General features: G+C 36.1%; 1 long non-coding RNA gene across 2 annotated transcripts; it reads right to left on the bottom strand.

The window, feature by feature from the left end:
- Positions 1-7,772: 7,772 nt before the first annotated feature.
- On the bottom strand, positions 7,773-10,841 carry LOC113308444. Of its 2 annotated transcripts, XR_003339795.1 has the most exons (3): positions 10,673-10,841; positions 8,646-8,730; positions 7,773-7,952 (listed from the first exon to the last, which is right to left on the bottom strand). It is a non-coding gene; the product is annotated as an uncharacterized LOC113308444 (long non-coding RNA). The 2 variants fall into 2 exon arrangements; XR_003339794.1 differs by lacking the exon at positions 7,773-7,952 and having other exon boundaries at positions 8,280-8,730.
- Between the last annotated feature and the right edge of the window lie 8,481 nt (positions 10,842-19,322).

Below are 19,322 nucleotides of genomic sequence, written 5' to 3'. Positions count from 1 at the left end.
GCTACTGGTAACATGAACAATATCGCATCTCAAGAGATGATTTATGATAATCCAGAGGTAATGCATTCTGAAACTACAAATGATTATCAAGGAAACACAGCGCAGGTATCTACCTCTCAGTTTTACTTTATTGATTTCAATTATTTATTTTACTGATATTCCATTTGTTCATCTCTTTCTTACAAAATGAAAGTAATTTCTTGGAACTATAATGGTTTTGCAAATAAAAACACTAGGAATTACATGCTATATTTGAATAAAATGCTTAGTCCAGACATTGTGTTTTTACAAGAAACAAAAATCAATAGTGATAAAATCCTCAGATTCATAAGACCTTTAAACTTCCCAAATTCATTTTATGTACCTTCCATAGGAAGATCTAGAGGTATTTTCTTGATGTGGAAAGATGGTTTTGATATAGATATTATATACCATGATTGAAGCATGATACATTGCTTAGTTCACAGTGACCCTTCCAAACCTAGATGGTTGCTATCTTGTGTTTATGGATCCCCATATCCTCAAGAAAAACAGGTTCAATGGAATTTCATAAGAGATATTTACATGAATTATGATATCAACGCAACTTGGATACTCATTGGTGACTTGAATTTCACCTTACATGAAGAAGAAAGAGTTAATAATAATGGATCTTCTTCTTTCTCCTCAAGAGCTAGCAACATCATTCATGAAGCAGGTTTAAGTGATTTAGGTTATCATGGTAATCCATTTACATGGACTAGCAATTCACATGGTACATGAAAAATAAAATCCAGATTAGATAGAGCTCTAATGAACTCTGATTGGTTACTAAATTTTCCTGATTGTTGTCTGAAGCATTTGCCATTCTTATTTTCTGATCATTGGCCTATTCTGCTAGATCTTTTTCCTAACACTTTTTGTAGTGCAAAGAACTGGAAGTTCTTTGAATGCTGGTTGAGAGATGCAAGCTGTAAACTTCAGATTCAATCTTATTGGTCCAAGAATCATAGGGGATCTCAAGGGTATGTTCTAGATAAAAAATTATCTGAAACAAGAAGGGACTTGTCACTCTGGAATAGAAGCAAATTTGGCAACATACATGATAATCTCAAGTATCTGCAGCAACAATTAAATGACTCCAAAAACCTACTCCCAATGGTTTAGATAATACTAAAGACGTGCAAGAAGTTGAGAAAGAAATTGAAGAGTGGCATCAGCGTGAAGAGATTTTCTACAAACAGAAGTCGAGAGACACTTTCTTCCATGAAGTAGATCAAAACACTAAGCACTTTCATCTTCAAGCAAACATGAGAAGATCGATAAACAGAATTGAAACACTAAAGAAGCCGGAAGGAACATGGTGTAATGGCAAAGATCAACTTGAATCACTGTTATCTGAACATTTTAAGGATATAAAGTCTATTTCTAGCCCAGACACAGATGAGGAGCTGCTCAATCTCTTGCCACCCTATACCACTGAAGAAAATAACGAGTTTCTCACAAGAATGCCTACTGAGGATGAAATCTATAATACATTGAAGCAAATGCAGCCTTGGAAAGCACCAAGGCCAGACGGATTTCCACTGGGATTCTTTCAAGCAAACTGGAGCACGATAAAAGATGATGTCATCAACATGATACAAAGTTTCTTCCGTATTAGAAGATTGCTCAGAATGATAAATAAGACTAAATTATGTCTTATACCCAAATGCAAGCTACCACAAACTCCAGGTGATTATCGGCCAATAGCTTTGTGTAACTCAACATACAAGATCATCTCGAAAATTTTGGCAAACAGGCTAAAACTGCAGCTAGAAAAGATCATTTCCCCCAAGCAAGCCGCATATGTACCAGGTAGACAAATTGGTGAAAACATCAGATTGGCTCATGAGCTTATTCATTGCATGAAGAGAAACAAAACGAAGAAAGGCTACATGGCTCTTAAACTCGATATGTCTAAAGCTTTTGATCATGTCGAGCGGCCTTTTCTTGACAGAGTAATGAAGCAATTAGGGTTCAATTCTAAATGGTACAGTTTCATCCAGGAATGTATAAGTACTACAGACATTCAAATTCTTCTAAATGGCATTCCAGGAAAGGCTTTCAAACCAACAAGGTGGATACGGTAGGGAGATCCCATCTCTCCATATATATTCTTACTTACAATGCAAGTCTTCACTCGTGCATTAGCCAAAGCTGAGATGGATGGTAGAATTCAGGGTATCAAGATTTCGAGAAAGTCCCCTCAAGTCACCCATCTGCTCTTCGCAGATGATTTACTTGTTTTTTCCAAGGCTTATATACACAATGTCACCAACCTACTTCAGGTGATAAAGTCATTCAGCAACGTATCAGGACAACAAATAAATTTTCAGAAATCTGCTGTTTTTTCTCAAAAAACATGCATCCAAGGAACTGCAAAATCTTACTAAGAATCTTGAAGTTGGAGGAGATGAACCTTGAGGAGAAGTATCTGGGAATACCACTCTTCTTAAACAGGAAAAAAACTACTTCTTTCGCAAGTCTAGTAGTGAACACAAAAAATCGTTTAACCAAATGGAGAGGGAAGTTCATTAACCAGCCAGGAAGATCAATACTTGTGAAGCATGTATTAAATACCATGCCATCACATCACATGGGCATTTTCAAGGTTCCAAATGCTATCATAAAGGAACTAGATAGTATTCAACGTAATTTTTGGTGGGGAAAGGAATAATCTCGAGGTTTCTATCTTATTGGTTGGCCAACTATTAACAAGCCCAAGCTAAATGGAGGTATGGTGTTTAGATATTTAAAATGCTTTAATAGAGCTCTCTTGGCAAAAGCAGCATGAAGATTATTAAAGAATGAAGACAAGCTATGGGCTAAAGCCTTAAAAGAAAGATATTTTCCAACTTCTACATGCTTGCATGCAAAGAAGAAGAAAAACTCAACTTGGGATTGGCAGAGTATTCAAGGGAGTATGCAGTTCATTTTCAAATTTAGCTTCTGGCTAGTTGGTAATGGACACAATATCTCCATTTGGTCTGATATATGGATCTTAGGAAAACAAGAACCTCTTGTTCCAGCTGTGGATTTAGAAATCGTAAATACTTACAACAAAGTTGCAGATCTCATTGATCATGATACAAAGTCATGGAAGGTGACAGTGGTGTAAAAAATATTCAACCAGCAGGATGCTATGAAGATACTACAGATGATAATACCGCAGAAAGGGGAAGACAAACTTATATGGACTTTTACAAGGAATGGTGACTTTACTGTTAAGTCAGCATATACAAAATTGATGGAACTGAAAGTGGAGGTCCTATCATTGATGTAGCTGCAGAATAAACCTTAAAGAAAATCTGGAAAGTACCTACTCTACCAAGAGTAAAGAACTTTTTGTGGAAGTGTATGATTGACATTGTCCCTTCTAATGAAAGAATGACAAGAGTTCTTAACTACATGGGTGAGGAGTGTAAAGTTTGCAAGAAAGACATCGAAATAACAAAGCACATGTTGTGGGATTTTCCTTTTTCCAGAGCCATATGGTTTACAACATCGGGATCTAGAAGAGCATGCCTAGCAATAATTCTTCAGTTAAAGAGTGGATTCAAAGTTGGTTTGATAATGAGTTCAATAATTTGATCGAGAATTGGACAGTTATTATGGCAAACACACTTTGGGAGATCTGGAAAGCTCAATACAAATATGTTTTTGAGGATAAAAAACCGAATCCAGTTGAGGTTATACGGATCATTCAACTGTTGAATGAATCCACAGGAAAGCATATGTTGAAACAACATCATAATAGTCAAAACAGTGTGCAACACACAATGCCTATCTGGAATCCACCACCATCCCCTTATTTATCTTTCTTTGTGATGCATCTTTTAAAGTTATTGATCATGTTGCTTACTCAGGATGGGCACTAATCTGTCGTTCCTATGCAGGAGATTTCATCCAAGCAAGATGCAATTATTTCAATGGACTCATGAGTGCTGAAACGACAGAATGCAGGGGACTTTCTGCAGGCAATGCAGTGTGCAGAAGAATTAGATGTTCAATTCACAAGATTCGAGATGGATGAAGAGTTGGTGATCAAGGCAGTTAATGGAGGCATTCATCATGCTGCTTGGGAGAACCACACATTGATACAAGACATAAAAACTAAGCTTGAAAATCATCCATTCTGGATCTCTAATAGTATAAATAGGAAAATAAACAAGCCAGCAGATAGGCTGGCTAAACATGCTAGAGTTCACAATATCTCTCAAACTTGGTATGATTATCCTCCAAGTTTTATTGCAAGTGCAATATTGGAGGATATGAATCTCTTTGTTCCAGTTTCACTAAGTTAATAAAATCCCTTGTTTTGCATCAAAAAAAGAATGAAAGAAAGGAAAGCAGGTTAAGAGTGAAAAGAAATATCTGAATTCCAATGAATTCAGTAGCAAAACTTATCTAGGTGGGAAAAAAGTCTGAAATACCCCCTTTCCAACTCAAATTCGACACACATCCTTTGTATGTGTCCTTTTTGCCGCAAGTTTTATCATAAACCAAAATATTAGTATCAGTAGACCCTATGGGCAGGCGCACTCAGCGAGAAACATAGTTTCTCAAGCAAATTTCTAGTGTTTCGTGACTGAAACACAACGGTAACTAGGTTTTACTCACCTCATATTGATACATCTATATTTTCAATCCATTTGGATTGGACTCGCACCTTATTATTTTAAATAAAAGGACTTGGGTACTACAACTTGGGCTTGTGAACTTTACCCAGTAGGTTCGTGAACTCAAAGTGAATCCCAAGATCCAAACGCATTTCCTAATGCTTTACAGATAGCTCTGGCTAGAACCATTTCAGAAGATAACCTAATTTTGGATGCATGTCACTAACTTTTCAGTTAGTATCAAACCTTAAGGTAAAAAGAAATTGGACTGAATATAAGAACTTTGTGGAGAATGTTGCGGTTTAGTGGAATTGTATGCATTTTGCATGGAGTGCTAGTACAGTTTTCTTCTTAAAGCTACAAAATATGAAATATTTCATAAAAAGCTGGAGCATACAAGTCAAGATTAACAAACAGAATAAATTATCTGAATTTGCTGGAAGAATCTGGAGCTTTACAACAATATCTTCAAGAAGAAAGGTTTTAGTGCAAGCTAGCTATGACTCATAAATGTGGAGGTTATGGAAGAAATGAAGTGACAGTTTAAGGCTAAACATAATAAATTTAGGTGGGGGATGATGACACTGGATACTTTCAAAGAATAGCTAGTGCAAGAAAGGAAAAAAATATAATTGCCAATTGCAGATAAATGAAGTAGATTGTTTTGATCAAACTGTTATAAAAGAAGAACTAAGGAATTACTATGTTCAAATTTTCTCACAACACTCGATTGTTTTCTCTAATACGGACTCTCTTGATTTTCCTAAAGTGAAGGAGGAGGTGTTTGTGCTCTAAAAAAGGATTTCACTGAAATGAATTTGGAGTGTTATCAGAATGATATGAGGTAGTGAATCTCCAGGTTCTAACGGATTTACAATTGAATTCTTCAGAAGTTTTTATTATATCCACAGATTTGAATCTATAGATTGGAGGCCAAATTGCTCTTTTATCACTTTGATACCAAAGAAGGAGAACTCATGTGCATCAAAGGACTTCAGGCCTCTTAGCCTCATTGGTATAGTTTAAAAAGTTCTTTATAAAGGTTTGTTGAGAGATTGAAACTTGTTGAAAAAGTGGGGGTCTAACAACCTCACCCAATATGTCGTTTAACAATCAGTATGGACTAACTCCAATATACTTTTAAGAGAATCAACTAGACAGTCAGACCCAATCTTAATAAAAAGCATATCAAAGAGTTATATCTCAATTTCTCGATTCAATACTTACTCAAGCAAATAGAAATCAGCGAGCCTAATTGAATACAAGAGAAATTAACTTGAACGGTACCAAAGACCAATGTTCAAGGATCAATCAATTTCAATCAACAACCAAAGGTTGGATTTACCAATTGACGGATTCAACGCACAACCTGTGATATTTCAATTATATAACAAAATATAATGCGGAAAAGAAATAACACATACACCAGAAGTTTTGTTAACGAGGAAACCACAACTGCAGAAAAACCCCGGGACCTAGTCTAGATTGAACACACATTGTATTAAGCCGCTACATACACTAGACTACTACAAACTAAATTCGGTCTGGACTGTAGTTGAACCCAAATCAATCTCACACTGATCCAAGGTACAGTTGCACTCCTTACGTCTCTGATCCCAACAGGATACTACACACTTGGTTCCCTTAGCCGATCTCACCCACAACTAAGAGTTGCTGCGACCCAAAGTCGAAGACTTTAATAAACAAATATGTATCACACAGAAAAGTCTACATGAATAGATAAATATGCCTCCCACAGAAATACCTACGAGTTTTGTTCCGTCTTTTGATAAATCAGATCATGCAACTACGAAGAAAATAGTTGGGTATGGCTTCACAATCCCAATGAAGTCTTCAAGTCATTAACCTATAGGGTCACGGTAGAAACTTAAGGTTAAAGGAGAATCGACTCTAGCTTATGCAACTAGTATCACACAATATATGTGGGGATTAGGTTTCCCAGTTGCTAGAGTTCTCCTTTATATAGTCTCCAAAATCAGGGTTTGCAATCAATGCTACCTTGGTAACAAAGCATTCAATAATCACTGTTAGCTGAAAACTTGATTAGATTCAAGCTAATATCTTTGAACCGTTAGATCAAACTTAGCTTGTTATACAAAAATGAAATGCACGTTCATTTAGGTTTGTGTAACCGTACCTAAACGTGTACACCTAGTTGGTTCAACAGTAGATAACCAAATAGTTAGCCATATGAGCACTTTCATATCAACCTTATTCATCTTCACCATAACTAGTTCAAATGACTCAAAAGAACTAGTTAGAGAGTTGTTCAATTGCGTAGATCTCATAGAAGTATATATGACACAATTGAAACAAAAGCTATTTTGATTCGCTCGAATCAATTCATGAACATTATAGCCACGGTTTGCAAATATGCATTCCTTAGTTTATATATGTCTTAGTTCACGAATAAACTGTTTTTAGAAAATAACCCACTCAAGTATGCATACCGGTATGCATACTTAACTACCCGGTTTGAGTTTGTTTTCAGTTCACAAATCCAGCAGAAATTCACGGGATGTGAACTTCCGGCAGTACGCGTACGGGTACGCGGACTTAGCTTCCGGACATCCTGAATCAGTAAAGTACGCATACTTTAGTTCAAGGATTTTGAACTTACACAAGTATGAGTTCACATACAATGTTTATATCCATTCAAGGTTATATATTCTAAACTCTCATTTCAATCATTGAAACATTCTTAGAGGATGTTAAATAGAGGTTATTCACACACTATTTTTCATCAAAGCGATTTTCAAGATATTGAAATAATCAACATGACTTTCCTCACTTGTAAAGATGAACTTGGACAAAGCGAAAGCTTACCAACACATATTTCGAGAAATAGATAAGCGAGATAAACTCGGCTCGAAATAGCAAATGTGTATAATCAAAGTCTATTTAGAAATACGACTTTTGTCTCAAGATAAGAGATTGAGTAGATAGACTTTTGAGTGATAGATAAGTTCAAGTCTCCACATACCTTTTTGTGACGCCCCAACCTAATCACATGCTTAGCCAATATGATTACAACTTAATTGAAGCCTCAAATTTAGATTGCCAAACTTAAGATCCGTAGTTACATAAACGAAACCAGAAGCAAACCCAAACACTTTGATATTATATAAGAGTAAATCTCTCAGGTGATACGAATACAATAATGTGTTGTTTTACAAAATAAATAAAAAATACATATAAATAAAAGATTCATAATATCTCTAAACGTCACTACAAGCTTTAAGCTACGAAAACTGATATCTTCACGTGCACCATTTCTTCTGATTACTGAAACTGAAGTGGGAAGAAGTGAACACATCATCTCCAAAGGGGTGCCCAATGTAACATGTAACTTTCAGGTAATAACTAACATGCTCACGGTTCTAAAGAAATGAAAATTTAAAGAAACAAGAAGAAAATAACAATTCGGCATGTCATGCATCATGAAGTAAGTGTTACTCTAACCTCGCCAAACTCATTAGAGAAGACGACGCGAGGGCAACCCCAATTAATAATAATAACATCATCCACATGAAGTGTCCGCCCAAATCATAATTCAGAATATTATCATCAAGACCATAAAGTTAGACAAAACAAACATAATATGCACATGAGTGAATTCCCCAAAATAAAATAGTATATATAACATTCAACCGGCTTACCCCGGCCTACTATATAACATTCGACCGGCTTACCCCGACCTGCTAACATAGTAAAATTAAAAATGCGTAATATTCAACCGGCTTTCCCCGGTCTACTAAGAAAGTAAAGTGCGTAATATTCAACCGGATTTCCCCGGCCTACATAGAACTTAACAAGAAGCCATGGGGAAAACACGGTCACTCCTTGCTGGGGATTCACACAACACATATTAAACACACATTTACATTCATTGGAATATTTGTACATACAGAATACATGAATAATACATCATGCTCGCATATCAAAGAAAGCTTAATGATTACAAGAAGATTACAGAATTCCCACCTGATTTGATGTCAAGCCACGCCTACCTTGTAATCCACAATCCACTAGTTCATCCTTGAAATCGTTCGTTGTTAATATAGACTAACTGTTAATCACACAAATACTCTAAGAATTAGCCAAAAGGCTCATAACATAATCTCATACAATTCTCTAGTTATAGCTAAGTGAACTATTTAATGATTCTAAGCCCATTTATGGCTCTATATCTTATTATTCTATATCTTTAGTTTATCTGAGAGTTTATGATTCTATATCTTATTATTCTATATCTTTAATTTATATGAGAGTTTTCTAATCCAATCAGATTGGTTCTATATTCCATTAGATATGTCTTATGAGTATCTACAACTTTCTACAAGGGACCAAATGTTAATTCAGACCACAAGGTCCAAAACATCAAACTAGGAATACATTGAACTAGGCCCAAGTCCACTAAACTCGGCTCATTATCTTAAGGCCTGGACCGAGTCAGCTAACGGTCGCTAACAGTCCATGGGGTCAATTAACAGTCAACGTCTAATGTCAAGGTCGAAGTCAAGTCAAAAGTCAAGGAAAGTCAATTTGTCATGTCTGATTTTGGCTCACTATGCCAGTTCTGAGTCGAACCGATTCAACTCAGTCAGATATCCAGAGTCAGCTAAACACAGATGACTAATAGGCCAAATGCCTAAGCCAAACTTCTAATGATAATCATTGTGCAACAAAAACAACACTCAACACAACAAAACTCTAACACACTTCATTCCACTCTTATTCTAAACAAGAACAACATCAAATCAACCTTACACTTTCTAAACTTCAATTCAAGTAACCCTGCACCTACAACCTGAGTTTCCTCCAGTACTAATGCTCAGCTTTTTCCCAATCCCATCACTGCAGTTCAACTCAACAGTCAAACACCACCAGTTCTTCTTCTCAACAACCACAACCACCTGAAATATCATTTCAATATCCCCCACATCTTGAATTCAACACAAGTTCAGTTTCCTCACCTTCTACAATTTCACCTACAACTTAATAACATCACAAGTACTTAGTTCCTGTAATTACAGTCCAATTGCTATACCCTTAGTATCACCACCTTCTTAACTTCATTGTCTCTGCATCAACTCATCAGTTCTCCACCTTAACATAACACCACCCTCAAGAGTTCATCCACAACACCACCATAAGCTAACACAAATATCACAGTTCACAATTCCATCTGTACATCTATATCTTCACTGAAATCATGCAATCACTTCTCTTGAACCCAACATCTCTGCCAGCTCTTCATCGTCTCCACTAACATCTCAATTAACAGCAACAGCAACTGCAACTCCCATCATCACCATCTTATTAGTCTTATTCTCTGTAATTCATCAATCCCTCCTTGTATACATTCTTCCATTGCTTCCATCAATTCTTCCTCAATTCAGCTTATTCTCATTAAATTCACCATCAATCCATAACTTCAACCCAGTACAGTACCAACAGACTTCACTTGCAATACTAACTGTATCTCAATTCAACATCACTCGATTAGTACCAACACAAATACCAAACCCTCACTATCTAATTTTTCTTCACCCCCGGTGATTCACTTACAACTTTAACTTCCAAACTTCACCGACCTCAAAACAATCTTCATCATCTTCTTGTCACAAACCCATAATTTTAAACCTCTAACAACAAACCCAATTCACCAATCCATATCTCTACCAATACCAAACCGTTGAATCCTAAATAACAACTCAAACCCTGACTTCTATTTCTTCTCAGCGAAAAATCTAAATTAAAATCCCAACCTCAATCACCCTAAACCAAATCATCTTCTTCATCTTCAAAGTCTGACTCAACCACCTAATTTACAAGAACCCTAATCTCTGGTTTAATTTAGGGAAGAACAGAAACCCTAGTTTCTATAAAATCAAACTTAAACTTCATACAACAAATCTATACTTTAATTAGCAACAAACCCGCTCTATAATTAATCAAAACAAAACGATTTCATAAAGAAACATCAATCAATTTGAAACCTAAATTACCTGATTTCGATTCATTATCAAAACCGTCTTCTTCTTCAAATATTCACAGAAAAATCACCCCTTCTTCATCTATCAAACTAGATAATTGTTTCCCCTAAGTTTCTTTTTGATTTCACGACTTCAGAAATGTTTCTCAGAATCGCCAGAGAGAAAACGAAGAAGAATAGAATAGAAAAAGAGGAAATAAAGAGAAGAAGAAATAAGAAGAATAAGAGAAATGATTTCTCTTTGACACGTTTGGTGATGACGAAAATTACTAAGGAACCCACGTTTTGGATAAGGGCAGCCAGGTCGGTCTAAGGAAAAATTGCTATTTTTCCCTTTCAACTATTTTGATGATATCCTCCTCGCCCGGTTTCTGATTGACACGTTCGAGTAATCTATTTTGCGTAACTTTTCGACATCTATCTAGTGATACTAGTTTCGAATCTAAATCGTTGTTACATTAATTTATATTAATTAATGTTTGTCTCTAGTTAATCGAGTTATTAGCGGCTTAGTCGTCTCTTGACTGGTCTAATAACGTTGACGAGCTTGAGGGTCCTTACACTTTTAGTCGATGAAGATCCACTAGTTCCTTGAGTAGTTCTTCGTCTTTGTATGATGAACGCCGTGGAGTCTAGAGCTCAACTGCACTTTCTATCCTAGTCCGAGACTTAGCTATAAGTAGACTAGAAATCAAGACTTATAGTTTTGGAAACTAAACTTGACAAACAAGCTTGAGATAGCAACGCTTGTGAGTTCGACCGAGCAATGCTCTAACAATATCCCCCTTTGCCAATTTTAGTGACAAAACTATCAATACATATGGAATACAAAATAAATAAACTTTGCAGCTTCTCTTCCACATGCATGATCTCCTTGGTTCTTCAACATTACTCGAAATCTTCGTCACTTCCAAGTACTCCAATGATTCCAAAGATATTCAATGCAGTATCATCGTTGTTGAAGATCTGTAGCCATAACAATGAGAAAACAATAGCTCTCAATCATTGTTACACAGTGTCATAGTATTATTACACAACATCAAAGTTCAACTGTATCACAACTTCGACAACAATACTATGGTGATATGTATCACTCCCCATTAGTCAATATTTCATCTCACATGAAAAACACTCCCCCTTACATAATGATCCGAAAAACCATATGTATTTGTAGTGTGAACTACACATTAATTCTCCCCCTTTTTGTCAATAAAATGGGCAAAGGTACGAAAACTAGTGGGATCCTAATGAAATTTCCATAGAGACACTTTATGACCAAAAGAAAGCACATATCAATTTTTTAGATGCAATCATATAGCCGAAACTAAATGCATTCATCAAGGAGTTTATAAAGATACAATATAACCCCTATAATATTCCACAGCCGCACTCCCCATAAAGAATTGGCAATTAAGCACAAGTTCAATTAAGAATTCTCCCCCATAAAATGTCATTCCCGAAAGAACAACAAGAGCGACCTTACTTTCACAAGAAAAGAAGGATTTCTTTGGACATTAACAAATCACATAAGAATATGAATTTTGTATCCAAAAAATCTCAATTAAATTAACCACAAGAGAAATCATCATTAATTTAATCGGAAATGCTCAAATAAGAAAACTTACGGAGCCGCAGCAGTATTTTACATAAAATATGGATCCGGGAAGATCTATACTGCGGAATAAACAAAGATTCATTCTATTCTTCATCACTATTTGCACAATGACATATAATATACATAATCTTTTTACACAAAAGTTCATCCTATCTTCCATCAATATTTGCATAATGACATAATAGGCTTAACTTTTGTTTGTCAAAAGTTTATTCAATCTTTTATCAATACTTGCATACCGACATATGATAGAGTTAACTTTTGAACACGTATGGGACAATCATAGTTCAGGACGCAAACACACATATCCCATAACAAGTTGCAATATATAAAAACAATAAGGATTAATACTGCAAAATCAATCTTTGCCCTTAGAAGGTAGAATCAATCCTTTTCGTACGGATTTACACCAAGAATGGCTAACAAAGGCGTATAAAAATATTTTCTTAACAAAGAAGAACATACAAAGTCATTAAAGACCATGCATCATAGTTCACATAAGATGATTATGAACATTCAAGAATCCCATAGCAATACGTACTATTGCCCATTCTTGAACTTCCTTCTTTGTGATTCACCAACAACATTCTTGTAAAAGCTACAAATGAGCATAGAAGAATATTACTCCAAGAATCCAAGTGCCAAGTCCAAGAGAAGTGGAACAAGTGTGACGAAACGAAACAAAACACTCAAAAACAAGAGTTGGGACAAATACAATCTTAACTCATACAAATCCAAGAATTATCATAACCATTTTGAAGAGAATTCAAATAGGAAGAGAATTCAAAAATAATGAGGTGATTCCGAGTTCGTACGAAGAAGTTGCGTCCAAAACGAGTTTACCGAATATTGACGTCTACAGGCCAGTATGCATACGGGTTTGCAAACGAATTTTCATGACCTGGTGATAGACACATTTTTGTGTCTAATTTGATCTCAATATTATATATTGTTGTCTCTCAATTTTGTACTAATTTTTGTGTTTTATATATTTGTAGGCATTTTTGGGAATAAAACATTTTTGAAAAAATCAGCTCGAAAAGTTGCCCGGGGCAACCTTTAAGGACAATTGTTATTCGGACTCTCACTATTGGTCAAGGGGCACCTCAGTTGGACACCTTCTATTCGCATCCCAGTTCAGGATAGGGGGACACCCTTCCTTCTTCTCAAATTCAAATAAACTTTTTGGCGGGAAAATATTTTTACTCTCTAGCAGATTTTCAATCAACAAAATGAAGGTGTTATAGGGAGATTAAATCGCTGAAAATTTGTGGTATTGTCCCTGGGACATTTATAAATCTATTTCAAGTGTTGTGGTCGATTAAATCTGGCTAGAATTGGCTAGGGAAGCCACGAACTGGAAACAGCGGAGAACGTGAAGAGAAGAATTATTCACGGGATTTCTTGTGTTTGCGTATGGCTGAGATGATCTGGGAGAGTTATAACTATTGTTTGATGCGTATAAAGTCTAAACAAGTGAAGAATCAGAGCTGGAAACGCGTGGAGAAAGAAAATATCTCAAAATATTCTCTCTTCACTGCCCGAGTAAAGAAGAATTATTTGGAGTTATTGTGAGGGATTTCAGCGTGCATGTGAGTATATAAAGTCTCCTTGGGTCGACTACCAGGGGTGCCGAGAGTCTGGGGGGTTGAGGAAAGCCAGAGAAGAAGAAATTCGAGTTTTCCCAAACTCGATTTCTGTTGCTGCTGCTGCTGATGAACATGAAGAACACGAAGAACGGACCTGCAACAGCAGTCGTTTTTCTACAGTAGTAACGACTAACACCTGTGGGTCGTAATCAGGCAGTCTTATTCTCCACAGCGTTTGCGACAGCTCTTCAGCAGTCTTATTTTGTCACTGATGGTCGTAGTTCTCTGGTTTTATTGTATTTCTCATATTCTCATCATTTGTAAACCATTTTTGAGCCATAATAAATTATTTTGAGAGCATTTTTACTATGATGAGTTAAACCCCAACACTGGGACGACGGAGGAGGCCGCGCTTCATACATGGGTAATTTTACTAATTCTTTTTAAGATTTTTGCATTAAAAATTAATTGAAATATGATTTGATTAAATTGGGTGTTATTTGATTAGATGGGTCATGCTTAGCTTAGGTGATTTGATGTTCCATGCTTAACATTTACAATCAATGTTTTGAGAATCTACTTTGGCAAAATAAGAGCCCATATATGTTTTGAGCGATTATTGTTGAGAATAAATCATTGAGCCCTATGTTATGAAGATTGACCGAATCATTAGTCCCAGTACCTCTCACCGTTGTTAATATTTTATTGTATATATTTATTTTTTTATTAAGTCTAAAAAAATTATCCTTCACAAATCCGAAAGTTTGAACCTCATTACTACAACCCACAAAAAATCATTAATCATTTTGGCGCCGCCGACGCGGATTTGTGCTTAGGTAGAATTTTTAGGTTTTTATTATTTATTATTCCATTTGTTCTTTTTACGTCTCTTTGGTTGTGTCTTTGTATTACAGGTTTGAAGTTGGATACTAAAGACCTTGGAATCAAAGCTTAAAGTTAAAAGAGAAGGAAAAAAGACAAAGAAAAAAAAAGAAGAAAAAAGAGAGAAAAAGAAAAAAAAAAAAAAAAAAAAAAAAAAAAAAAAAAAAAAAAAAAAAAAAAAAAAAAAAAAAAAAAAAAAAGAGAGAGAATTTTTTTAAGAGACTTTCCATTTTTTTTGTAATTATTATTATTATTTTTTTTTCTTTTCTTTGGACTGGATAATCGGGACATTATTTTTATTTATTTTTTTTAAACCCTACGGAAGGGTTATATATATAAAAAAAATAAAATTATATATAAACTGTAAGCAGGGAAGGACGACAATTACTATATCGTCTCGGCCCCTCGGGTTCGTACATGACATAGGAGTCGTGGCCCGAGTAGACTTCAACGGTTCATCCCCCGTCTGGTACGGGAGGTAAGTCCATCGAAACACTCACGAATCTCCTGTAAGCGAGTTACTGTATTCCTTAAGGTGATTCATTGATTGAGGACGAATTTGGACTGTTTTTAAATTCCTAGTAAAGGGCAAGGCCTGGCCAATACAAGATAAGGGTTCGGATTTCATCACCGCTCCCTTCTTGCCCGCCTTAGGAAAACGAAACCTAACGCGAACCCAAGATTAAAATTTGGAATAGAACGAGACCGATAGGGTAACGAGCTTAATAGGAAACTCGTTCGAAAAATATTGGTTGCTCTTTAAGCACACTCCAAAGTTCATGATGGTTTATGTGAGTTGAATGCGTGACTGTGCCGCCTTTTGATAGCGGTGAGGCCTTGGGTATCAAAGGTCCACTGAGCTTCCCTCGCCTCAGTTCAACTTACTTTGACTCGGATTGATTCCAGAGGGGTTTGCTCAAATTGCAACGAATTACCTTTCGAAAGATAGAAGCTGGTCTAGAAACAATCTAAGTGGAGCCATCATGCTTTTTGTTTGCTAGAAATCTTTAGGTTTGTTTTGGTGGAGTCGAGTCGGCCTTGTTTGTGGTTGTGTAGAATTCCCTTGCAATTAGGAATGTCGAACTGGTATGAATGAAGCCAATACAATGAGTATCGACCTGAATTTGAATATGGACATCATCCTTTTTATGACCATGTTGGGAATAGTGGTTGGGAACGCCATCCTTTGGAAGGATATGGGTCATACCCTGGTGAGCCCAATTACTATCCGCACATGCATCGGTCTTACGAGCAAGAATATTATAGTACTAGTTCTTCGTCTCTAGAGGATACAATCAAACTATTGAAAACTAGTCCCTATTATGATCCTTCTGAACCTGTTCTTCCTCTAGAAGAGTCTCTCAAACAATTAACTGAGAATACAAATAGGTTTGTGTTAGAAATGAATAAACAAAATGCACCCATGAGTGAACCTTCTATACACGATACCATAAGGAATTCATGCGAGTCGGCCCAAAATCTTTTTTTAGAGACCCAGAATAGAACTTCTCTAAAAGATCTAAATTTCCAAAATAGTGTTTCCAATTTATCCTTGATGTAAATAGTGAATATTTGCCTAATTTAGAGGACGAGGTTAGAATAAAAGACACTACTTATTTAGATAAGGTTCAATCATCTTCGTACTATGATGATGAGGATAGCAGTAATGAAGAATCTGAAATATGTAGGCATAGTGATCAGGAGTCTAGTAATCCAATTGAGCTGTATAGTGATTATACTATTTCTAGTTCAAATCCAAATAATTTTTATGATTATTCACCTATTCAAAAGGACGAGGATTTGATTAGGGATACCACCGTTTTAGACGATGTAGTTTTTCCTTTTGATTACGAAGCCGATAGTGGTTTAGAGGAACGGGTTCATTTCGAAAATACTGTTTTAGAGTCTAGCGACTTAGAAACAATAGTCTTGGAAGAAGAAGATAGACCCGTAGAGATGAGTAAAGATGCACTACCTGATAATAACTTATAAGAATCTCTTTAATATTTTAAGGACTCTGAAGATACGGAAATTCAAGAAATAATTAGAGGTCTATCTAGAGAGACTGAAAAATCTAAGTTTGGGGGTGATTATCACTTCCCTAGTTCCTTACCTTTAACTCTCAGAAAGTCCCTACACTTAGGACTTTATATCTGTGCCTCGACCATTTTACAAGATTACCTACATACTCGTTTTCCCGAGCCTAATGATGTCCATGAAGGAGTTCAGTCGTTAGAAACCCATCCTCTGGTGGATGTGGTTTGCCCAGGCTATGATCCCCAGATTGACTTTTTTTTCCCACCAAATAGTTTTCTTCCAACTGTGGGAACGTTTATATTCCAAATGTGTTGAATATTAAGTTGTGAGACTAGACCTAAATGCTTTAGGAAATTAGAATCGACACATTTGCTTAAGAATGACCACTACTCTCACTGTGGTCAATTGTGTAAGTCAAACCAGATTGACTTAGAGGATTCGCAATTATTTAGGTTATTACTTCGTGATTCTAAGTTCGTATTTGAGTTTTTACAGACTCTAAGACCTAGTGATTCGGATCCCATCTATGAAGAAACGCATCCAATGAAAATATTCTATTTAGACCCTTTCATAGAACCTGAACCGCATTTAGCGATAGTTTTTCAGGAAACTAGGTAAGGGCATGCTATTCTTGTCCATTTTCTTGGTTCACTGCAGTTTCCTATGGTCAGCTCTTTTTGGTTTTGAAGACCCACAGTTATTTCGACTGTTACTTTATGGTTCGAGTTGACCAATCCTTTTCTAAGTCTGTCTGAAGACTTTAAACTTAGCACTTCTTGGGAGGTAACCCAATCTCATGCAACATGGTAATATATTTCCTTAACTCTTTTTCTTCAAGTGGTAACAGTTTCTCCTTGTTCATGCTTTTAATTTTATCTTTAGAACATTGAGGACAATGTTAGATTTAAGTTTGGGGTTGGGGAAGAAACTTTTTGTTAGTTTTAAGTTGCAATAAATAAACTCCAGAGCCTAGAAATTTACGCCTATTAAGGATAGCACTAACCAATCTAAGTGGATGGAAACATTTTTTGTTTTAGGAGTTGAGGAACCAATCTGACTAGATGGAAACGTCTATACAGTCTATTCATAAAAGCACAGAGTTCAGGTGTTAGAAATAACATGATAGTTTCGCCATATCTCGTCGAGTCCTTTTCACTTTCTATTTTTAGTTTTCTTTTATTTCAAGTGATTTGGTGGGGCACACGATTCAAGTTGTTACCATTGCTAGGGTGAATTAGAGTGACTGAGTTACTAAAAAAAAGACCGGACCAGTTAGACCAATCGGAATAAGTATTAACACTTGGATAGCAATATGCGTGTGTTCTCCCTGTTTCCGTCGCCTAAGCAAGCGTGGAATGCAGGACCCGTGGGAACTATCGTGTAATCTGCTGACAAGAAGCATGCGCTTGGATCAAAAAGATCTATTCATGCCGTTAAGTTAAAAAAAAATGGTTATTGTTATGTGTAGTCAACTGCTGGTTCTCTTGTATTTTCCAGTTTGTTGATATAGATTTAATTTATTGACCACTGGTTCCCTTGTATATGACAGTTGTGTTGATATTAGTCATACCGGTATCTCAGTCCATTAGGATAGGTTCATTCTGGCAGTGGCCTTCAGACAGATATGGGAAACACCGTTCACTTTTCAACCATCTACATTTTTCTTTTTCCATCTTCTTAATCTTTTCATGTGATTAGTCTGACTCCGAGTATGATGTCCATCGTGAAACTACCTTAGTAGAGCTCTGTCACTTATATGAATTTTAGTATGCTTGAGTAAAAACTCGTGTATAGTAATTGGAATTTCGCATCAGGGTACTTCCTCCTGTAATTAATAAGTATGCCAACCAAGGAGGTTCTTTAGTGCTTTCCAAGATTTTGCGTAAATAGCTAGGGTCTGGAGTATTGGTTTTGTGGGTACACCTCTGGTAAACCCTCCGGAGACAACACTCCGCCACTGGGGCCACCTAGTGGTTCAAATGTTTTTCCTTTCTAGAATAAATTTGCTCGAGGACTAGCAAATAATAAGTTTGGGGGTATTTGATAGACACATTTTTGTGTCTAATTTGATCTCAATATTATATATTATTGTCTCTCGATTTTGTACTAATTTTTGTGTTTTATGTATTTGTAGGCATTTTTGGGAATAAAACATTTTTGAAAAAATCAGCTCGAAAAGTTGCCCGGGGCAACCTTGAAGGACAATTGTTATTTGGACTCTCACTATTGGTTAAGGGTAGGGCTGCACAAAACCGAACCATAACCGAAAACCGAAACCGGAACCGAAATTTTTTAACCGAACCGAACCATAACCATATTCCTATGGTTCATTAATGGTTGTCAGTTTCAGATAACCGACAGTATCGGTTTCGGTTTAGGTTTTGAAATAAAACCGAACCAATAACCAATTGGTTAACCGATTAATAGTGACCATAGGATTAAATGATTTTAGGCCGTGGATGGGGATATTTAACCCTAATAACTTACATGAGTTACATCACTCGACTCGACTGAGTCTTCTCTTCTTTCGTAGATATTAT

The sequence above is a fragment of the Papaver somniferum genome, chromosome 9 (assembly GCF_003573695.1).
Source record: "Papaver somniferum cultivar HN1 chromosome 9, ASM357369v1, whole genome shotgun sequence".
Lineage (NCBI taxonomy): Eukaryota > Viridiplantae > Streptophyta > Magnoliopsida > Ranunculales > Papaveraceae > Papaver > Papaver somniferum.
This window is presented reverse-complemented; position numbering and strand designations above follow the sequence as displayed.